The sequence below is a fragment of the Puma concolor genome, chromosome F2 (genome assembly GCF_028749965.1).
Source record: "Puma concolor isolate L17-30 chromosome F2, mPumCon1.1.hap2, whole genome shotgun sequence".
Taxonomy (NCBI): Eukaryota; Metazoa; Chordata; class Mammalia; order Carnivora; family Felidae; genus Puma; species Puma concolor.
The window spans coordinates 41770377-41794448 of record NC_141684.1 but is presented as its reverse complement, the minus strand read 5'-3'; the positions used below and the strand labels follow the sequence as shown (position 1 = coordinate 41794448).

The following is a 24072-nucleotide window of genomic DNA, read 5'->3' as shown; positions in this document are numbered from 1 at the left end:
TTTTTTAAAGATTTCTAGAAGGTTCTTGTTAAAGTATACTTGTAGACATCACTCAGGTAATATATAAGCATCCAAGAATCTCTCTTTACTGATTGGTTTGTCAGCATGTTGAACAGTGGTGAGCAGGGACTTGAGGGAACAAGAGAGGGTGGGTAAGTTTTGAGAAGGAAGAGGAGACTGGGAAGGTTTGGAGGGTGGGATATTTTGGGCAGGGGAGACAGGAATGATGGGAAAACTTTGGCAAAGGTTTAAATGAATGGCCTGGAAGGTGGAGGAGCACTCAAGACACGTTTCTTCTCTCCCCTTGTGGGTGATACCACTGGGGCTGACCATTGTCTTGTGGCAAAGAGTCTAGGGTTCTAGACCTGGTTCTATACTCGATCCTTGAGTACCATTGGGGCAGAGACTTAACCTTTCTGGGCTTCAGTTTTTCTGCTTTTAAAAGAGCAGGGTGTATTAGACCAGTAGTTTTCTAACTATGTTATCTGGGGACTTGGGGTCTGGTGGATGTGCTTCAAGGGCATCACTGCAGGAATGGCTGTGAATAGCAAGTGGTTTGTTGTGCTTTGCCACCCCTACTTAAATTAGCTCTGCTCTGCTTTATATTGAATTTCTTTAATTCTTTATTTAAGAGAGCATGTGTGAGCAAGCAGGGGGTGGGAGGAGAGGGAGAGAGCATCTTCAGGCTCCATGGTCAGCATGGAGCCTGATGTGCGGCTCAATACCACAACCCTTGGATAATGACCTGAGCCCAAATCAAGAGTCAGACACTCAACTGACTGAGCCATCCAGGTACCCCTTGTATTGAATTTCTGTGGAAACTTTTTGTTTGAAGAATGGCTTCTGTGTGTAAAAGAGAATTTGGAAAGTATTCAGCCTAGACAGTTCTTTAGTTTTCTTCTAGTTATAACATTTGGGAATCTGATCAGTACCCAAAGTCTTCAAATCTTGGGGGCTATATACTGGCCAGATCTTGGGCTTCCATGTTCCCTGTCCTCAGGAGGCTGTAAATAAAACTGACAACTATAGGGATTTGGACAACTACTGAATGGAACACACTGTCAAATGCACAATAAGGAAGACTCCTTTACTGAGGTCTACTAAGTGCCTGGCTCTGTTTTAGGCATTTTATGTAATTGAATATTTAAATCTCAATTCAGTTAGGTAGATACTGTTATTACCATTGTATTAAAAATTTTAAATGTTTCATTTTTGAGTTAGTGCACATGGGAGGGACAGAGAGAAAGGGGGACAGAGGATCTGAAGTGGGCTCTGTGCTGACAGCAGAGAGCCCACCCATGAACCGTGAGATCATGACCTGAGCCAAAGTTGGATGCTCAACCAACTGAGCCACCCAGGCATCTGCTATTACCATATTAAAAATGAGGAAATTAAGGCTCAGAGAAGGCAACTCAACTCTCAAGAAACAGGGTCAGGATCCAAAACTGGCTCTGACTCCAGGGTCCTTGCTCTTGGTTCTCCCTCTGAGTGGCTCTTGGCTCTGTTTGTGGGCTTTCTCACCCCCCATTCATCCCCAGATGGCTCTTCCATAGTGGAGAGACTTTCTGTCACAAGTAGGTTTAGCTATAGTAGCTACAGTCCTGTAGCTGTCAAGGTGACTTAAGTTCTCAACTGGGCTACAAATGCTTCACTAAGTACGGGTGCTTGGCCCAGGACAGTCTGATGCATGGTAAATGACCCATCACTTACAAGCTCCTTCAGGATGCAGAGTTCCTGAGGGATTCAGCATAAGACAAGGAGCTAGGCTGCCCTGAGAACCTTATCCTGATTATTTTACAGTAAAGTGTACTAAGATTCTGGTTATAGGGAAGGAGAAACCACTTGACAAAAATGGACCAAAACCTTTAAGTCTAAAAATGGCAATATATTGAGAGGTACTAGATTGTTCTCAGATTTTCAACTTCCCTTGGCTTTTTGCTTCTAACTCAATATATTTTCAATGTCTTTGCCAATCTTAGTCCTATTAGTAAATGCCATTCAACCTGTGAACTAATTGTGTAGGAGCAAAATGAAGTTGAAGACGGACTTGTAACCTATGCTTCCTCAGCCCACTTCTGTGTGTGCCTAAGTTGTAGGGTTTAGCCTGTCTCCCTTATGCTGGCTGTTTGAGTAGTGTAACCTTGGTGATGAATTCCAGATGTTGAACTATGTAGTGCTTCAGGAGTTTAGATGTTGTAGTTCTGAGTGAATAAATGTATTTTTGTTCTTATGATTAAAAGGCTAAACAGCAGGTCATGCGTACCTATGCATGCAAAAGGATATTTGTATTTTTGATCAGGTGAAATGCACCTGGGGACTGTAAATATCACAGATTGGTGTAATGTGATTGAACCTAAAAGTCTAAATGGCTCAAAAGACCAACTCTAGACATTCTTTTTCCTTTTTCCCCAACCACAGTTCTTCACTCCCCTTCTGTTACTTCTTTGCCTCTTCCACTCCCCCTCTCTCCTGTTCCTCCCTCTTTCTTTTTGCCTTAGTGGATCACTCATCCATTAGTAATGAACCTAGATCATCAGGGTGATGTGAGGATTGTCTTCAAGTCTCAGAAGAAAACCAAACTATTAGAGTTTATTGGAAGGTTTTTTGGGAACTGTTTTAGTAGAGATCACAATCTTTAGATTCCTGTAGAAGTCTGGAGTCAACATCTTTTAGAGGATGGGTTTTCTCTAATAGTGGTTTTCTGATTAGTATTTTGGGGAGGTGTTTGGGATGGAAGAACTTTTCCCGTGACTTCTTACATCTGGTAAAGGAAACTCCACTAGCTAGAGGGATATTCCTGGCCTCCTGGCCCACTGGTTGGAGAAAGAATGATGCAAAGTGGCCTAGCTGGCTAAGCCTTCTCTCTGGGAGGTATTGGATATATCTGTTACCTTGCTTGGTATGGTATCACAGGTGTTTGTATATGTCCAGACTCCTCAGATTGTATACTTTGAATGTGTAGTTTTTTTTTTTTGTTTAAAAAGCTGGAATAAAGGGGAAAATTACTGGAAAAAAAATTCTACCAAAGGGCACAGTCATATTTGTCTCTTTGTTCAGAATTATCAACCTCATGCTTAATTACTGATTTTTTTTCTTAACTCCTAGAAGCTAGAGTTTTTTGTCATTTCATTTCATTCATTTGTTCATTCAGAAATCTTCATTACTGTGCTGAATGAATAAATTGGGAACAACACAAATGATACATGGTTGAGCTCTTTTCTTCTGTCTGGTAGAGAAGAAAAATAAATAAGCCAAGAACTGGTATAAGGTGTGGTAAGTGTTCTAGAAGGGAATGTTGTATGTACCATGGCTGAGCAAAGGAGAAGGCAGAATATATGAATGGGATGGTTGTGGAATGTGAGTATGACTTAGCCTGATCAAGTGGGGAAGCAGGAGGAAATTCCAAGAGTCCAGAACAGCGTGGGAAAGAACATGAGAAGAAATGACCTCCATCATTCAAGTAAAGTGAGGGAATCCTGATTGGCTGAGGAGGGCTGGAGTTGAATAAAGTATTAGTGGGGGAGATGAGCATGCTTGACAGTCTCTGCATACCCCATGGTAGCATTACCGTACCCATCATAACTTCTTATTTACTTGTCTAGCACCCCTCCAGGCAGAAAGTTCTTTGGGGGAAGACATTGTATCTCTTTGAGTACTGTGTGAAACCAGCATGAAGCACAGTGCTTGGCATGTGGTGGGGAGACTCAACTACTTAATGGATGATTGGATGAAGGGGGAAGGTGAGAACAGCATATAGCAGGTATAGTTACCAGGTGGTTTCCACACCATTCCAGTCACACCTTAACTCCTTTCACTCAATCTTGGGTCAGTCACCCTCTCAGACTTGCACCCAGAATGCTTTCCTGGTGGCTGCCAGCCTTTTTCCATCATTTGTTGCCTGAGCCATCCTGCTGCCTTCTCCAGACTCAGCTTTTTTGGTTGAGTCAGTTCCTGCCAGACTCACTTTGCCCTCTAGAGACTGTCTGGTCAAGGCTTCCTTTCCCTATAATCCTCCCTGGTGTCCCACCTGTGAGGTATAACACTGACCTTTCATTTTTTTTTTTTTTTTTTTTTTTTTTACTTAAAACAATATTAGTGCTCACATGGTATTACTTTCATTCTTCTCAGTGTTTACCAAATACTTATTCACTATAGAATTATGTCATCAGAAGTTTCATATTCTTTAGAATATGTATTTCATGAGGACAGGGATTCCTGACTTTTCCCTTCCTGAGTATCAAGTGTCTAGTACAGTACCTGACATGCTCAATAAACACTTACACAGCAAATGAATGTCACATACTTGTAGAGAACTCCTGGTGTATTGCACATATTGTGGTAGTTGCATGTTATGCTCTTTTTGACTCTCTGTGGCAAGATTTTGAGCATAAGAAACATAAGGCAAGACTCTATTCTCTTGGATTTGATATTGAGGGATGGTCGGTTTTATTTTTATGGCTCATGTGGTAACTCTTGAATTTCTCTTTAAGCAGTCTCCACGTTATCCAAGCACACGATTGCTATGTTGTGATCCTGCAGCCGCTGAGGCTGACAGCCTTCTGGGCCACACCCCCTTTTTTGAGATGGCTGATGTCAGTCCCAGCATGAGGCAATCTCTTAATTCCAGCTGCTGACCACTGGGGTTTTCCTTAGGTGTGCATGCCAACTCTCCTGGTTGAGTGCCCTCTAATATATAATTAATGATGACTCTCAGCAGTTCACATTTTCAGAAGCCTTTCTAGGCATGATCTCACCACCAAGCTGTGATGCCTCACTGCCATGGGGCTCCATGTGGGCCCAGGGGAGGTCTCTGAGTCCAGCCAGTCTGCAGATTTGGTGTTCAGTAATGTTATGAGGTGGGGAGTGTGCCTGGATCCAGCCACGCATTCCCACCCTGCCCCCCGCCGCCCCTCCTCCCCCCCCCCCCCAAATGTAAAGCATATAACATTGATTTCCTATGGAGACTACGTATCTACTGGATATGAGGCAAGCTTTCAATAACCTAAGAGCCTCCAAATACTGAATCTTAATTAGGGTGACCAACCGTTCATGTTGCCCAGGATTAAAGGGTTTTCTGGGAAGTGAGACTTGCGTTGCTGAAACCAGTTTAGGGAAAACTAGGCTGGTTGATCACTCTAATCCTAATAGAGATTAGAGAATGCAATTGGTCCTTGAATGGAAGAAAGCTGCATAGAGAGAGCAGGTCTAGCCTGATTTATCCCTTGGATGAAAACTGAGGGTGGTTTTGGTAACCCCTTGAACCTGCAATTGGTGTCGGAAGTGAGCAATCTTGTGGGTTGACTGTGCCCCTCTAATACTGTATAGTTAGCAAGCTCTTGCTCTTGGACTAAATTGTTTCCATCATAAGAAGCATTGGAACCAGGAACTGAACATCTGTTAAGCTCAGCACCTTAGTTTGGGTTGACCCAGAGACAGATCCTGAATAAGGATTTAAGTACAAGTGGTTTATCTGGGAGGCGAAGGAACGCAATGGTAAGGAAAGAGAGAAGGAAGAGAAGGTGGCCAGTAAAGGACACCGTAGTAAGCTGGTTACTTGCTCTGGGGAGCTTAGTCTTCAATCTCTTCCACTAGAGCAGAGTTTCTTACACTTGATGCTATTGCCATTTCGGGCTGGGTAATTCTTTGTTAGGGGGCTTTCCTGAGAATTGTAGGGTATTTAACAGCATCGTGGTCTCCATTGATAGATGTCATGGCACTCCTTTTCCCCCAGTTCTGACAACCAAAAATGTCTGCAGACATTGTTAAATGCCCTCCTCGGGTACAAAATTGCCTGGTTGATAACCAGTGTTCTAGCACACACACTCAGAGTTATCCCATGTAGAGGTTGAGGGAGTTGGAGTATCTATGCACTCATTTTTCATTTTTTCAGGGCTGCTGAGGAAGGCTTTGGATAAAGCTGGCCATTTGTGGTTGGCTAGTGCACATGAAGTGGTATGAAGGATCTGAGCAGGGCACTGACAGTATCGGCTTCTATCTCCTATATTCTGTCTCTGCAGGCCAGTTTTTTCTCCATTTAGTGGAATCTGACTTCTGACCACTCCTAGCTGCACATATGAATCCTATCAGTCTTTAAATCCTAATTCCAAATTCCCAGGACAGATGATCTGAGTTGCCAAATTTGGGTCAGATGTTCAATCTGGCTAATCAGCTATGACCATATAGTACAAATATGGTTTTTGAGGGGCCCACTCCTGTTTCCGTTCAGTACAAGTGGGCAGCATGAGGAGATTGGATATTGTGTATAGCTGGGTTGAAACAGGGATGGGCAATTATTTCAGCAAACACGTATCAGGCGTCTCCTATGTGCAAGGCTATTTGAAGGGTACACAGACGAATGACTTGTCAGAATGCCCAAAATGTGTGAACAGAATACACAGTTTAAAAACAGAGTCTATACCTCTGGGGATGACATGGTAGGAAACACTTTCTTTCACTGATACCTAGGTGAGTGAGTGTGCTAGAGAGAGCCAGAAGAAAAGCTGAGGTAATTGTCACTCCATGTGTATACTCCATGGTGAACAAAATGGATGTCTTTTAAAAAGATTCAAGAAAAGATTCATTTTGAGCTGGGGGGGGAGGGAGGGAGGGAGAGAGAATTAGTGAATGAATAATGAGTGGGGGAGGGGCAGAGAAGGAGAGAGAGCATCCTAAGCAGGCTCTGCACTGTGAGCTGAGCCTGATGGAGGGCTCGATTCCATGACAGTGAGATCATGACCTGAGCTGAAATTGAATGGAATGTTTAACTGACAGAGCCATTCAGGTGCCCCTAAATGGACATTTTGATGGGCTGGGGCAATTTTCTACCTAGACCCCAAGATGAATTTAGAGCTCATGACCAAATTCTCTCAGGCCTTCTCTTCTAGGGGAAGGTTGTGTGGTCTGGTATTAGGTTGACTGCCAGGGCAAAGAAGGTGGGGTGGGGAAGAAATGTCTATGTAGGATAGCCTATTGTCTCTTTTCTGTCTGTAATAAGGCAGGGGCATGGGGAGTGCTGACTGCCAGCCCTTCTCATCGCCAGCCCTATTCTTTTTTCAGTGCAATTAAAGACACAACCAAATCAGGAACAGAATGATTCCTTGTTAGACTCAGGTGTGAGGGGCTCTTCGCCCTTAGCAAGGCTGTTTGCTTGGCAAGTGCAGAGGGGTTGAATTGTCCTATGCCCTGTGAGTCCTTCAGATTTCACATGGGGACAGCAGTATATGTTTGGCAGAGTAAGGACCTTGGTTTTTACTTGGAACGTGTGTTTATTGGGAGTGACTTTCTGGAGGGTCTGACAGAGGTTATGGGGGTTTGGGCATAGCCCTTCCAGGTAGCTTAATGCCATATACAACCCAAGGAGACACCAGCCATGTGGGTTGCAGTGTGACATTGCCTCTGGGACAGTGGCTCTGCCAGTTCATGCCTAGTTCCTTTACAGAGAACCGCTTGCCAAAATGTGATGGTGCTTCTGCCCTGTTGTACCTCTTAGTTTCTTCTGGTCATTTCCCAGGCCTGACTGTGGTGGGGGAAGGTGAACCATTGTTTAACCTGGGTCCTCCTGAACTCTTGGAGGACAGCTGATTTGTTTGTGGTGGTTGTCATCCCAAACCTTGAGGCTTCATTTGGGTAGGAGGCCATTAGCTTTGAAATCCATGTCTAAATTTGTGCTGAGGTCACTTCCTGAGGGCTGCTCCTAGCCTATGGCTAATTGTGGCAGGGAGACTGAGGCAGGCCTATTTATGGGGTGGGGGGGAACATATATATCCTCTGGAGGCCAACCTTGGCTCTTGAGCTCACTGATGGCCTTGCCAAACCTTCTGTAGGCTACTCAGCCACCTTGGAAGCTTGCACCTACCCTCTCCTCCCTCTTGAGACATGCCCAGTGATCTGAGCACTCTCCAGCTTTATCCAGCTCCTCCCCATTTCATCTCTGTAAAGGTACTTCTCCTAATACAGGCCTTGCACATGTAATCCAAGATTGGTATCTGCTTCTCAGTGGGCCAGACCAACACAGATCACTCTGTAATTTACAGTTTGAACTGAGGTACTAATGGAGTGAAAGAAACAAATGATAAAAAAAAATAACAGTAGTAAACTAGAGCTGGCCTAGAGAGACCTAAGCAAAATTTTTGAAGAAAACCTGATTGCTTTGATGGAGATTCCTCAATATACGAGTAAAGCTGATACCTGATACTTTGCTTGGTGAATATGAAAAATGAGAACTCAACCCATTTAATTCTACAAAATGACCAGTTTAGTTAAACTAACATTTGTAGAGTGACTCTTGTGTGCCAAGAAAGAGGCTGGGCATCGGAAGGTGAATGAGACGTGGTCTCGGCCCTCATGTGGCTTGTGATCTAGAGGGGAAGATCCACGTGTTTTGATAGTTTTACTGAAATAGGATTCATGTAAGATAGAGTTGGCAATGGGACTGACTCTGCTGTGTAAAGATAGGAACCAGTTCCCTCCCTCCCCCCAATTCCTAGTACCTTCCTAGGAGGCAGTGTTGACACTGGGGGAAGGACCTGGGCAAACTTTGGAGGCCTGGTTTATGCCAGGGGAGGAGTGAGAGGGGTAGCCAGTGATAAAAGTAAGGCAAGTGAGACGTGTGTTCTAGCTCTAGGATAAAGTGCTATGGATCCCTAGCACTTCTTTTTTCTTTTAAATTAGCAAGAAAGGCCGTGTCCCCTTCCTCCCATACATGGGTGGAAAAACAGCTTTGTAATGCACACAGTGACTAGACTGAAGATGTGTTTTCTGAGGAATTCCTGTCATATGTACAAGTATACAGAAGCAAATCAACCAAGCCCTTCTGCTCCCTCCAAGGCAGCTTGCATTTAGCAAATACTGGTGAATAATGAAGCAGGTAGGTAATCGGCTTCCTCTGGGCTCTCTTTTTAAAATTTTTTTTTTTCAACGTTTATTTATTTTTGGGACAGAGAGAGACAGAGCATGAACGGGGGAGGGGCAGAGAGAGAGGGAGACACAGAATCGGAAACAGGCTCCAGGCTCTGAGCCATCAGCCCAGAGCCTGACGCGGGGCTCGAACTCCCAGACCGCGAGATCGTGACCTGGCTGAAGTCAGACGCTTAACCAACTGCGCCACCCAGGCACCCCTCCTCTGGGCTCTCTTTACAACACCTCTCCTGTGAAGCAGCTGGTGCTACCAGGTTTTCTGGCAAAGGTGCTCTTTCTACAAGTGGGGCTAGGAAGGAGCACAGTGCAATGAAAAAACCAAACAAAACAAAACTTGAACAAAAATCACTTGAATAAACAGATGCCTGCTTTACCCCTCTAGCCTTTTTCTTGGCCTCATGATGCCTGACAAAAATCGAGCCGCAAGTAACGGCTGGGCTAAGATGAGGCCAGCAATATGTCACCTGATCATGCCGAGACCACAGGGGATGGAAAAGGCATTTAGCTCTAAGCTCAGCCATGGTTGCTGCAGTAAGACAGCAGCAGCTGTCTTGCAGCTCTGGCAGCTCCTCCTCCTCCTTTCTTTCTTTTTTTTTAATATATGAAATTTATTGTCAAATTGGTTTCCATATAACACCCAGTCCTCATCCCAAAAGATGCCCTCTTCAATGCCCATCACCTACCCTTCCCTCCCTCCCACCCCCCCATCAACCCTCAGTTTGTTCTCAGTTTTTAACAGTCTCTTATGCTTTGGCTCTCTCCCACTCTAACCTCTTTTTTTTTTTTTTTTTTCCTTCCCCTCCCCCATGGGTTCCTGTCAAGTTTCTCAGGATCCACATGAGAGTGAAAACATATGGTATCTGTCTTTCTCTGTATGGCTTATTTCACTTAGCATCACACTCTCCAGTTCCATCCACGTTGCTACAAAGGGCCATATTTCATTCTTTCTCATTGCCACGTAGTACTCCATTGTGTATGTAAACCACAATTTCTTTATCCTCCTCCTCCTTTCCACATGATTCAGTTTCATGCCATTTGCAATTGTGAGACAAAAGAATGTTCCAAGATCCAGGCCCCCATCCTGAAGCACCCTTGGTAAGCCCAGGGAAGGAAGCTCAGCAACCTCACACATTCCACTCGCCATGGGCAGCTAGTGGTGAGGTTTGCGGGATAGAGCCATTCCTCATTTTCAGCTTTTAACCCCAATGGGTAGGAGATCTCTTGAACTTGAAAACAAAGTTTTATGCTTTTAGGGAAAAATTTTAAAATGGCAAAAACTTCTTAAAGCCTGGGGTTTATTTTTCTGTGCTGCATAGGAGATCACAGCATTGGCATCCATAGCTGTAGTCCATGAAAAAGTGCTAGACGTTGTCTGTACATAGCATATTTGCCTTATCCATGGGGTGAAAAGCAACAAGCATCTCAGAAAACTTCAAAGCCCACTTGCATGTTTGCTCAGAACCATTATCACTTGCCACCTGTTGTATCATAGATTGCACTTTTCATCACTTTGGTGCTGGCTTTCACCTACAAGCCTTTTCAGTGCATGTGGCCTGGCTTCTGGGGCCTAAGCTTGTGTTGTCACAATTGGGCAGAGCTTTATGCAGGAATGCAGTGACTCTGGAGTGTGTGTGCACCTTGATAGCAAAGGGGGATTAAAAGGTAATACTTTTAGTCTTTTAATCTGTGGCCCAAAGATACCTTAACATGGGGTCGTAGCTTGTCTTGTAGGAACCTACATCAAAATGAAATAGTACCATATCATCATGATGGCACTTTAATTTCATTTGGATGGGTCATCTGAGCACCAAAGGGTTTTAGATTCTATCTAAACAGTTCTAGTGTGGTGCCAGCAGGGTGAAGCCATAGATCAGGTGAGGATGTGAGTGAGAAGCAACAAAAGGGAGATAGGGAATATAGGTTGCCCTTTCAAAATTATTTCTAGCTAATGGGAGGAGATCCAAAAGGTAGAAGATAGGTGTGTGTGGGGGAAATAGAAGAAAGTGTTGTGTTTTTTCCTTCAGTTCTTTTTCTTAAGAAGAGAGTGATGGGGGCTAATGGTGGAAAGTGAGCATTGATGGGATGTCTTTATTTCATTTCCTTCTCTTTCCCCTTTCTCTTCCTTTGCATCTATTTCTTCCATTCTTCCTAGTTAGCCAATCAACTTTGGTCAGGAAGAGGGTATAGTGTGGTAAGAAATTACTTGCAAAAAGGGAAGATCATTTGCTATTTACTATTCATAGACCCTGTCTTCTAAAGAGGACAGATTCTATTAGGTAATGCCTCTTGTTTACCAGAAGAATCACGAGTGTGAGGATTCATGATTAGGGAATCCAGGAGAGAGCTAAATTGCTGGGGATGATAAAAGGGGCTGGGAATTAGGAATTTCCAGGAGGCAGTGAAGACTGGGATGGTAAGTCTCAAAAATCTGCATGGAAAAAATGTCAAGAGGAATAATTCAGACTGGGTCTTTAGAAGGAAACATTGATCTAGTCTGGATTTTTATTAAATTTCACCGGGTAATGTGTGATCTAACCTATTCCTTCATATTCCCATTAGATTTTCAGCAAAAATCTGCATTAAGTGCTAATACTTGGCAGAATGGGATTTGCTTTTAAGAGCTATGGTGAAGTGCCAAATCCAACTTCAGGAAAGAATAGAGGATATTTGTGGTGTTATGGAGGATGCTTTTGGCTACAAGTGACAGGGAAGCCAGCAAGCTGTGATCAAACCAAAGGATGATTATCTGTTTAGCACATTGGAGACAGGTGGTTTCAAGACTGGTTGAACACCTCTAGTATGCCCTGATGCTGGCTTAGCATATCTGGAATTTTCTTGATCTGTCCCTCCTGGTTGCAAGATGACGATGTCGTTCTAGTCATCAAGGCTTGGACTTGAAAGAATGAGCCCTTCTTTTCTTATTAGGGAGGAAAAGTCTTTTGCAGAGGACTCCCAACAGATGTTCCTATGTTTCTCATTGACCAACAGTAGGTCATTGGACTCCTCTAGCTCTAAGGGAGGCCTGGGGAACATCTGGTTTTTCTTAGTCTCTGTAGTGGGATTGAGCAAGAGGTGACTGGGAATGGTGATGGCATAGCCACTGCTGTGTGTGTGCAGGTGTTTGCAGGCACTGTAGGTCCTTAGAGGAGATGCTTGCACAAAGGTGGCTATGAAAGATTTCCTCTGCATTTTTCATGAAAATGGGCTTCTTTTTTCTCTTTTTCCAGTATCTGCTTCCTTTATAGGATCGCCTCTGGTGATATTGGGAGATATTTGTTTGTATCCTGGTCCTTACACAGTGAATTTCAGAAAAACTCATTTTCTTTCTTTCCCTGGTGGAGTATATGTCACCTAATTCTGAGGAGACACAGCACATATTTCAGGGTACAGATCAGACTGGACCCCAGCAGGGTACTGAATGAGCAGGAGTCCATGGCTAACCCAGATTTAAGGAGCTTGGTTTTGTGATTGTGTATTGCTAAAGCACTAGGGGCCCAGATTTTAAATGAGAATTTCCTATACCTGGCTTTGTTTTTTTGTATGCTTGTTTCTTTGTTTTTTTTTTTTCTTCTTTCTTTGTTTTGTTAAAAGAAGTGACATTAATATGACTTTTGTAAGGGGAAAAAAAATCCGATTTCCTGGAGTCTGTCTTGCCTATAGGAGGCTGTTAGCTGCATGTATCTTTTAAAGAAGACCAGTTGCTGATAATAAAAAGGCATTTAACAGGACACTCTGAAGAATGGCTTCCAGACCCTAGAAGATTGAGTGCTGTGTTTAATGGTCACCTTCAGAAATCACTGGTTTATGTTCTTTCGATGTATCTGTTAACCCCGAACTTCAGTGAGTCACATAATTCTTGCAGCCTTTCCACTCCTGCTGGGTGAATGTAAATCTTGCTGACAATGACCTCTCTATCTTTTGGCCTGTTCCCAACCTTCTGTGGGCAACATGGAAGCACATATCCACTCTTGTCTTCTGAGCATTTCCTTGTCTTCTGAGAGATGAGGCACATCTCTCTGGTACAGAGAGCCAATAATTTACCTTGGATTACACTGTTTACTATTATTTGTGGGCTTTCTGATCAATGGTCTTTAGAAGCTTTTGGGCACAACTGTAGTTAGAGAGGTTTGTAAGAGAGACCTCTGCCAGATGGTCCTCCCTCCCGGCTCAGTCTCCCCTTGCTATGTGCATGAAGGTACTGCTCATCCTGTATCTCCTCTGGACTCCCACCTGGATGGTGCAAAGAGAGAACAACCAGCTTGTCTTGAGCTGAACACTGTCCTTCAGAAGAACCACCCAGGTGCATGTGATAGTCAGGTTTGCTTCCTATGGCTGGTTCCAGGAAAGGCAGGGATGTGGACAACTTGGTGTAGAGGAGCACATCTAACACCAGATGTTTAGATGGTGGTTGTTTCATCTATTAACTCTGGCCTTAGCAGATTGTGTCTACCTAAGATGGGTGCTGTGCCTTAATATTTTCCATTGTGCCTGTGTCTGGAATGCTTTATATTTTAACTGAATTGATCTCATGCAAGGTGACTTAGCTTCTCTGAACCAGTTTTTCCCTTTGAAAATGAAAATAATGATGTCTTATATGGAAAGGACTAAATGAAATAGATTTTCATAAAATAATTTGCTGTAACAAAGGGACACCAAAACACAATGGCTTATATGATCTAGAAGCACAATTCTCTTAGCTAGAAGCTCAAACTCTGAGTTTGTAGGTAAGAAGATCTGGGTGAATGTGGAAACACTGTTGTCCTTATCAGACCACTCCATATATCATCATCTCTCAGTAATAGGAAGGGAGAAAGGCTAGGGATGCCGACACCTAAATTCTTTTAGGAACAAGACACAGAGTGGCACACATCACTTTTGCTCACATTGAATTGCTTAGAATGTAGTCAAATGACATTGATGCAGTGGTAAACAAAACAAAGGTCCTTGCTCTGGAGGAATGAGGCAGGGTGAGAGAGTGGGGGAAGATAGATACATAAAGGGCCATAATAAGTAGCTTATGGAGAATGTTATATAATAAATGCTATGGAAAAATGGAAATGTAGACTAGGGTAAGGGGACTCCTGAGTACCAGAGGTTGTAGGAAGCAGACTGTAGTATCAGATGTCCCATGAAGAGGGTGAGGGGTGACCAAGGGCATAAAGGAGACCAGAATTTGGCCAAGTGCATGCAGTGGGAGAGTGATGGAATGTAGGGCCCAGCTTATTGGTATTCTCACTCCTGTTGTTTGCCAAAGCCCACTCTGAGGCTAAATGCACATGTGCTATCTTCCCCTGCCTTCTGACCTTTCCTTGTATACCATTTTTCTTTCCTGATTCTGTTTCCTTTTCTATCTTTTCTCCTTCAAGCCCTAAGTTGGACTCAGTAAGGAGGCCAGAGTGATCAGTGGATTAAGCACTTGCCAGGATAGGAGAGAGGTCAGAAAGGGAATGGGTGTCTGCTCAGTACAGCCTCCCACTTTGGCTTTCACTCTGAGTGAAGGAGGAGCCAGTGGAGTGTGTTGAGTCAAGGAGTTTAGGACCTGAGTTTTCTTTTAAGAGGATCACTCCCTCTGGTTGCTGTGTTGAGAATTGACCATGTTCAGGTGGAGGCAGGGAGGGAAGTTGAGTAGCCACTCTAGTAATCCAGATAATAGACCCACTTGGCTTGGACTAGTCGGCAGTTTGGGAGGTGAGAAGTAGTTGGATTATGTGCCTTTAGTGGGGATTCAGTAACCAAGAGGTGAGAACTAGTGAACTTGCCCCCCTGGGGTTGCTATGGTGGGTGGCAAAATGAGCATACCCAAGGGGGTTTGAGATGAACAGTCCATAGATCAGAGGAAGGGTGTGGCTGACACTCTGAGGGACAGCAAAGAGTCAAGCTGGGTGTTATTCAGCCAGTGGGGGTTCTTGGGCCCTGTCCTGGCCAATGGAACAGGGCATATAGGTACCCAGCTGCTGATACTTGAGAAGGGTTTGCATTAGACAGAGGCCAACACCCAGGTATTAGGAAATGTAACAGTGCTAAAGAGAAGGGTAAAAGGGACTCCCCTTCTCTCAATGCCTTTAGAATGCAACAATGACACCTTGTACATACTCCCAATGTTGGGATACAGGAGTGGCACTTAGAGGAATAAAAACAGCCCTGAAAAGGAGTTCAAACTTTGAGAGAATATCCCAAATGATACCGCTTTAAATGGAAAGAGATTGAATAGGCTTAACTAGCAAGATTATTTTCTGTGCTCTGTCTGGGAATGGGAGCTTTTGGCAAGTTCATTTCAGATCTCGAAAAATAAAAGAAGGAACAGTTTTGCGCATTGGAGTGGTAGTGTGTGGATTTCAGTCCTTCAATACCTGTTACCAACTAGAAAAAATAATTGAGGCCCCTTTTGGTTATGATGTTGGATTCTGCCTTTTAAGTTTATTCTGGTTGGATTTCCTACCTCGAGGAGCAACTGAATGGTGGGAGTTTCCCACAAGAGGATTTGTAAGCTGGTAGAGGAGAGATTTGCGTCCTCTGGTTCTTTCTGTACCCCTCCTGTCAAACCAGATGAGTCCTGACTGTATTGGGTATGGGCAAGGCAAACCTTCCTGTATCAGAAGATGCTTTAGAGGTGCCTGGGTGGCTCAGTCGATTAAGCATCCGACTCTTGATTTCAGCTTAAGTTACGATCTCATGGTTCATGAATTTGAGTCCTGTGTTGGGCTCTGTGCTGACAGCGGGGAGCCTGCTTGGAATTCTCTCTCCCTCTCTTTGCCCCTCTGCCATTTGCATGTGTGCACTCTCTCAAAATAAATAAACATAAAAAAAAAAAAAAAAGATGCTTTCAGGGACTGTGGAGGAATCACAAGTCCTTAGAAGTAACTAATCAAAAGGGAACAGCAATACCATTATTTTAGTTTTACACACATGAAGAAAACCACCATGGGTTAAGTTGGTATGATAAACAACCACTGAAACAGTGTTCCCTCTTCTAAAACAAAAACAAAAACAACCCCCCCCCCCCAAAACACAAAACCCATGGCCCTTTCTCCTCGCATTCCAGGCAGCCATGGCACTTGGCCATGGGGCTGCTGCCCCTGAGGAGCCATCTTACTTTGTCTGGTTCCCTAGTGGAAATCAGTTAGGTGACCAGATATTCGGCACTAAGCTTTGCAGATCCTCCCTCAGATAGCCCTTCCTCAGGCCACTCCTGGGGGCTGTGAGGAAGACAGACGTTTTCTTGGAGCATGACTCACTTATTACCTCACACTCTGGGCATGCTATGATGTCATACTCTGCTGCAAAGCCTTGCAAAGGGGTGAAGCCACCCCAGGAAGCCTGGAGTCTAGGGGAGATGTGGTCAATTCTAGGAACTTTTGGGGGAGAGGCCAGGCTTGAAGGCAGAGCTTGTGTTTCTGGCCTGTCATGGAAAAGCATTGCACCACTTTCCTTACCATCCTGGAGATGGCTGGGGAAGATGGATGGCAGCACACTGGCCCACATCTGTTGCTGCAGTGAAGGCCCCTCCGCCATTCAGTGGAAGCCGAGAAGTGTGGTGCTGGCAGCCTGCTCACAAACTGTGAGGAGGGTAGGGTGGGGGCTGCTGCTCTGCCAGCAGAGTGGGGTTGGACCTGTTCCTGGGCGTGTGCCTGGATATGATTTGCTTCCCTCAGTACCAGAGCGCGGGCTGCGTTTGAATTGACAGAAAATAAGACGCTTTCTGCTGGTACTTTCTTACCTGGCTCTTTTCCAGACATGGTCCTTGTGAGCCCAGTGGGGCCCTGACATCCTGCTGTTTTGTGGATTAAAAGAAAAGTTAGGGTGCACCCTCCCCTGTTCCAGAAAGAATTTAAGTCCATTTGGAAAATCACACATGGCCCAACCAGATGGCACGTGACTCATCATGAATATTTGTTGAAGGTTGTTTCAGGGAAGACCAAGGGATAAAACAGAATACTGACAGGAGTTAGAAATGAAGGGAGTCATGACATCTTTGTTTTCTTTATTAGGTACTATTAAAATGACAGTAATAATTGCACCTGCCTCAAAGGGTTGTTGCAAGGAAGAAGTATGTTTGAGAAGTGGTTAACATGATACTGCAACATGTAAGTGCTCCATATCTGTTAGCTATTACTATCGTGGCAATGATGGTTATTTCCATTGTGAAGTACATCCATGTGGCAGTCTAGCTTACTGGTTAAGAATATGGGCTTTTCACTCCATTGAATGTAGACTTGAACTTGATGCTGGGTTTACTGCCCTCTGTGATGGAGGACAGGTTAGGTGACCTTTCTCTTCCTAGACTTTTGTATCTCTTACATGCAGGTAGTAGTACTGACCTCACAGGGTCGTCATGAGAATGAAAATCAGAATGTCATGTTGTGTTGTCATCTTGAGCTGCTATAACAAAGTACCCGTAGACTGGGGGACTTAAATGTAATCTCATTCTGGAGCCTTGGAAATTCAAGATCAAGGTATTGGCAAGGTAGGCTTCATTATGAAGCTGCTTTTTTTGGCATATGGGTGGCCGCATCTCACTGTGTGTTCATGTGACTTCCTTGTGTGTGGCAGAGAGAGAGTGCAGGATTGATGAAGCTCTATGGTGTCTCTTCTTATAAGGACGTTAATTTCATTGGGTCAAGGCTCCATCTTTGTGATCTCATTTAACCTTAATTACTTCCTTAGAGGCCCATCTCCAAATACAGCCATATTGAGGGTTAGGTCTGGAGGCAATGGGGGAGGCACAAACATCCAGTCCATAATGGCTGTCTGTCAAGTGGTGATGTCCAGCTCACTCTGAAGGCTCAGTGCAGGTTTTATTTAGTGTTGCTTAATAACCCATTGTGTGCAAAGTGAGGAATTGAGACCTGTGGGCAGTGGATGAAGCTGTGAGGTGGAGTTCTCCAAAGGGCTGACTATTTAGTGTAATGAGCAGACCACATCCAAAAAGAAAGGGAGCGAATACAGTGGGCTGCCCTTGACAGGGCTAAGCACCGATGAGCCTCTGTACCTGAGCCAGAGTTCTAGGGAACAGCTGCTTTTCAATGGGAAGATTGTACACTGGCAAGGTGAAGTCTCAGGCAGTACACACCTGTGTGGCTATATCTGTAAATGATTGGTAAATGGTCTGGGCACAGCAGGGGCCTCTAGCGCCCTGCCCACCCCTTGGCTGAGTGCTGTCTTGTTGGTTGAGAAGCATTTCAGGTATCATGTCTGTATGTGAGAGTACAGTCTGGGGAGAGATTCAGGTTAAGGAGCCCCTGGGGCAAAAGTAGGATAAGGGAGAGGCCCATTGGGCTTTTTTGCACCCTCAGTCTTCTCTTTTTCATGTAGTTTTCAGGTATTTGTGTAAAAACAAAACTGTATGGATTATTATGTTTATGTATGCATGGAATATTGGATAAACTCTCAATCTCTAAGACTGTAAAATAAATCAAGGAATAAGGCTGAGGGCAGGGATTCAGGACTCATATTTTGGGTGCACCAGTCTGAGTCATTTAAAGGTTTGGTAGCCAATGGAATTACAGGCTAGGGAGACCCAGGACCATTATCTTTGAGGGAGTAACAGACATGGGGCTTTGTGGTTTTTTTTTTCTTCCAGTGGTATGGAGGAGGGATTCTGGACATTCTCTGGGGCTCTTTTATGGACTGAATGTCTTCCCAAATTCATATGTTGAAGCCCTATCCTCTTTGTGATGGTATTTAAAGATGGGGCCTTTGAAAGGTTTAGATGAGATCATGAGGGTGGGGCCGTCATGATGGGATTAGTGTGTTTCTATGAAGAGACACCAGAAAGCTTGCTCTCTTTCTCTCCAGTCCAGGACCAAGCTCTCACCAGAAACCAATCATACTGGCACCTTGACTTTGGACTTCCAGGCTCCAGAGCTGTGACAAAATAGATTTCTGTCTAAGCCACCTAGTCTGTGGTATTTTGTCAGAGCAGCATGAGCTGATTAAGACAGGCTTCCCAGTTTTTATGTGTTGAAGGGTCAGGGAAAGGTCTTACTGTGTTTTCTGTACCTTGTTTATTTTAAATGTGCTTCTTTGCACATCCTTTTACCTATCAGCATCTGTTTTCATGAAAGTCAGCAGCATGAAATGGTGGGCAGTGATGAAGATTAAAGGAGAACTAGGGTTTTGGGCAAAGAACTTTTAACTGTGGCATGCCAAGCATCAAGTCCTTCCCATCATCTGGAGCTGGGCCAGACTTATGGTGCTGCTGGGCACACAGTGAGCACTCAGTGGATGTTGGAAGATGACTTAGTTGAGCGTGTCAGTGTCTGTTCCATCAGCAGCCTGCTTAGAATATCCCGTAGAGGAGAAAGAACATTTCTTTGGGGTATTCTGTTCTCTAAGCAACCTCTTAGAAGAAGAAACAACTACCAGAGATTCAAGGAGTGTGGCTTTCTCTTGACTCCTCCCAGCCAGTTGAGGGCTATTGGCCATTTAACCGTGGCCTGTGGAACTGGAGAAATCTGGGGGGACTGGCCTTCTGTTCTCTGCTGTCTTGCATGTTTAAGCAATCTTTTTGTATTCAGGGCTATCCTCTGAAGCATTTGAGAGAAAAGAAACCCTTTCAGGATGTCTAAATTCAGAATTAGGCTGCAGAAGAAAATGAACACAACACAGGGAACTCTTAAAATACCCTCCTGGCCGAGGATTCCTCTGAGCCACTTTGTCTCTAATACTTCAGTCTTTCTCTGATTAAAACAAAACCAAAAAACAAAAAAACAAAAAAAAAACCACAACACTAGGTTCTAAGAAAAGGGGACAATTTGGGGCACCTGAGTGGCTCCGTTGGTTGGGTGTCAGACTTCAGCTCAGGCCATGATCTCCTGGTTTATGAGTTTGAGCACCATGTTGGGCTCTGTGCTGACAGCTCCGAGCCTGGAGCCTGCTTCAGATTCTGTGTCTTCCTCTCTCTCTGCCCCTCCCCTGCTCACACTCTGTGTCTCTCTCTCACAAATAAACAAACATTAAAAAAAGAAAAGGGGACAGTTCTAGGTGGTTGGGTTGCCAGGGTACCAAACCAAGTGATCTCCTAAAGGGCAGAAAAGGCTAAGTTGGTTCCTTAAAACACTTTTCTTTTGTGTATAACTTTTGATTTTTTTCAGAGCATTTTCAGATCTATGATCTCGTTTATCTTAATGACAACCTTATGTGAAAGGGCAATGAAATTTAGGGCCAGAGCCGCATGGCTGTTTAATGCCTTTTAGAAGATCCTGTAGCTGGTTGACAACCAAAAGCAGGCCTAGAGAGGTGGCTGCTAGGGATGTGAGAGTCTGTGAGCCTCTGACAGGCTGGAGATTCCCATCCAGGCTGAGACAAACAAGTATTTCCTTTTGTCCCCGGTTAGCCAGGGCACAGGGAGGGACTGGGTGGAAACTGCTGGTGGAAGAGACATTGTTTACCTCCAGTGGAAGAAATGATGACATAGAGTGTGGGTGGGTTGGGCATGTCAGATGCCTCAGAATTACCAAAGCATTTGTTTTTCATCATTAATAGCAGCAACAAACATTTATTAAGTGCTAACTCTGTGCAAGGCCCAAGGCAGGATGCAGTGATGAATAAGACGTGATGTTTGTAGTTCATCAGGGGAGGTAAGACAGTCATTTGAAAAAACACAAATGTCAACACAAGATGGTATTTGGTGAATGCTGAATGAGTGGTAGAGAAACAAGAGCTCAAAGAGTTTGAAAGTGGGAGAGTGAAAATTCTCCTGAGGTGTCCAGGGGACATTTCTAGAGACGGGACCTTAAAAGGTACAGAAAAACAGAGAGCATTTATGGTTGAGACAAATCATGTAGGGAAAAAGTGTTGAGAGAATGTAAGGTGGCTTGGTTTTAGGCTTGGATAGATCATTTTGGCAGGAAGAGAGAATTGACTTAGGAGAAGGAATGGGAACCTACCCTGGAAAGGGAAAATGGAATGGGGCTGAAATACCACACTAACAGGACTTAGGGCTTTGGACTAAGAGTCACAGAGAACCAGGGAATATTTTTGATTGACATGTAAGGCAGAGTACAGGGAACAGCACATCCTTTGTGAAGGCAGTCATCATAGTCCTGGCTTCCCAGAAAGCATACAGTGGGGCTTTGACATATTAAGTTGCTACTTTGTGCCAGGCACTGTGTTAGTTCCTGAAGATGCAAAGGTGAGAAAGAATAGTTCCTGTCTTCAAGGAGCTTTTAGTTCAGGTACTTGGACTAGAGCATACTCTTCTTAGTAAAGAATTACTGTTTGCTCTGCTCCTGACAATTTGACATTCATTCATCCCTTCCCGCATTTGTCTTATTTCCTGTCAGCCTCCTCTTTGTGTCTTTCCTTTAGTGCTATAAATACCTTTCATTAGTTTCAGTGAAATCTACTGGAACCTTTGCATCACTTGGTCTCTTCAAGGTGTCTTTGAATACTCTGGTCTCAACTCCAGCATTATGTGTTGATTTTTGTTGGATAACCCTCCGGGGGGGTAGCCTTGTTTATTTTGTCTCTGAATTAAAAAGGAATGCTCTGTTGCGGTGCCCAAAGGTTGTATACATATAGGTTCAACCATAAGCTTGAAAGTCTAGGGTTTCTGGAGTACATATATATATTATTCTGTTTTTGAAAATAGGATCAGAAGTTGCTCAGTTGCTTTTCACATACCTCCCCAGTTTCACATTCCTGGTTGGCAACGGACAGTGGCAGATTCTCTTTGTATTGGGTGTAGGTTTTATTCAAACCTGGGGCTTGAAACCTACTGAAAGCTGTTAAATGTTCTCTTTCTGGCTCCTTGACTACTACGGTCTCAGGATTTTCTCCACCGCATCATCACCCACTATCACCTTTATTGTTGAATATCTATTTGCTAACAAATGTACTAAAAAAAACCCCCCTAGTTCTAAAATAAAAATATATCTATATTCTTAGTAACACTGGAAGGTAGCTGTTAATATCCTTATGCACACATGGAAATTGGGGTCAGATTGTGTGATTTGTCCTGGACCACATATCTCCTAAGTAGAGAAACACAGGTCTGAGTGCAGATCTGTCTAGTCCCGAAGCTAGAGTGTGAGCCCTTGCACCGTACTCCCTCTTCCTCTCTATGTTCTACTTCTTTCTAGCCCTATTCTAGCCACTATTTGTGGTTTCCCTCAGTGCCTTCGCCTTTAGGCTTCATCTTCAGAGAAGAGGAATAGGAAGGCAGACTGGGTGGGTGAAAAGAGTCAAACTTGAGAGATAGGAATCTGAATCCCGAATCTACCACTTACTAGCTGTTATTACTTAATCTTGTAGAGTCTTTGTTTCCAGATCTATAAAAGAGAGAGAACTACCTCAGAGGATGTTGTGAGGTTTCAGAGAGACCTGCATATCTCCTAGGACAGAGCCTGGAATAATGGTAAATGCACAAAAAGTGGGGCTGTTACTCACAAAGCCTACAGTCAGAGCTTGGAGAAGCCCCAGTTCCTTGGCACTACTCCAGTGGTGCAATTTCTCCTCATCCACTTTCCCCCTCTCTGTCAAGTTCTTCTGCTCACCACCTCCTTGCTTCTGGTTCTGATGCTTTTCTATCTGAGGAACTTTTTTTTCCTTTTTTGGGTTTCCATCTCAGGCTACTCTTCTACATTTTGTCCCATAACTGGAATGGCTTCTTAATTCATTTTCTGCTTTGGCTTGAGTCACTCAGATGTATGGCACACACGATCGCTGACTGGCTCAAGGAATTAAAAAAAGGCAAACTTAGTTCATACTATACAGGTCACTGGCATTGATATTTTACTGTCCACAAGTCTTGGGACGTGTATATTGTGCTTTCTCTAAACTAGGGGTTCTTGGACCAGTACCATCAGCATGACATGGAAAACTGTTAGAAATGCAAATTCTTGGGTTCTGCCCCAGAAACTCTGAGGGTAGCTAGCTATTTGTGTTTTAACAAGCCCTCCAGGGGATTCTGATCCACATTAATGTTTGAGAAACACTGAAGAGACCCTCCATAAATCAGGACCTTGATTGTGAACCTTTGGGCTGCCTAGCTACTCCCTTCTTAGGGCTAGCCTTAGCCTGTGGCCAGGTGTTACTTACTTGCATTAGTTTGCATTTTCTGATTGAGTAACCTTGTGCCAAAGGTCTTTGATAGCTCATGTGCGGTAAGCCCTTGGTATAGATCAAATGGCTTCTTAGAACTGAATTCTTGAGATTTATTTTATCTTATTTGAATTGAATTTAGGTTAATTTCCTCTTTTAAAAAATTATGTAGACTTTTTATTTAGCCCAATCTGTATAGCTTTCTTTTAGTATATAGCCCACGTATCCATTTATCTCTTAAGGATCACCTTTATCTAGTATATTTGAGGTGTGTTCTTGTTAGGGCTATTTGAAGACCAATCTTGGATGAAATCTTGTTTGAAGACTATTCCTGGATTAATAGGAATATGGGTTATATGGACTTAACAATTTATATGGATGGAGTGGACTAAAAACTGAAATAGGTTCAAGAAGAATGGGCCTCATCAGACTGTGAAATGTAAGAAAGATCATGTCTTACTTGCCTTTGAGTCCCCATCATTGAGTACCATAGCCATCAAATATTTATTGAGAGCCTACTGTCAGTAGGCATTAGGATTTGTGGCTACAGATGAAAAAGTGGATGTGGTTCCTGCCCTTAGAAAGTCTATAGTCTGTTGGTACTCAATGAATAAATCGCGACTTAGTGGGAAACAATATATCATGTGTTGTTAAATGAAATGAAGAGTGTATGAGACTTCTTGGACCCAGGAGTTAATATTGGGGAGGGAGGAATATTATTTCACCTAATGAAAGAAATTGGGCTAATGCTTTAAAATATCTTGATAACATATATGAAGCCTAGTCTTAGTGTGAGCTTCTCAGAAGTCCTTACTGTTGGCAAAGATGAAAATAAGCTGTATTATTTAGCACCTCGGAGTAGCAGAAATAATGACAGTAGCAACAGGGACAGTCACAGCCAACTTTTGTTTCATGCTCCCCATGTGCCAGGGTGCCATGTGCTATGCAGCTCTGGTCCTATTAGACTTATGAACAGTGAACAGAGAAAAAAATCTGTGTTCTCCCAGCTCTGCCGCTGACTTGTAGTGGGAATCTGATAAATTGCTTTGATTCTCTGGCACTCAGTGTTTTGTTTTTAAAATGAGGGGATTAGATTAGATGTTGTCTGTGACA

At 43.8% G+C, this 24072-nt stretch overlaps 1 pseudogene; it reads right to left on the bottom strand.

Annotated features, from left to right (window-relative positions):
* The window catches only part of LOC147571981 (large ribosomal subunit protein eL32-like), a 34994-nt pseudogene extending 18566 nt beyond the window's left edge, over positions 1-16428 (bottom strand).
* Between the last annotated feature and the right edge of the window lie 7644 nt (positions 16429-24072).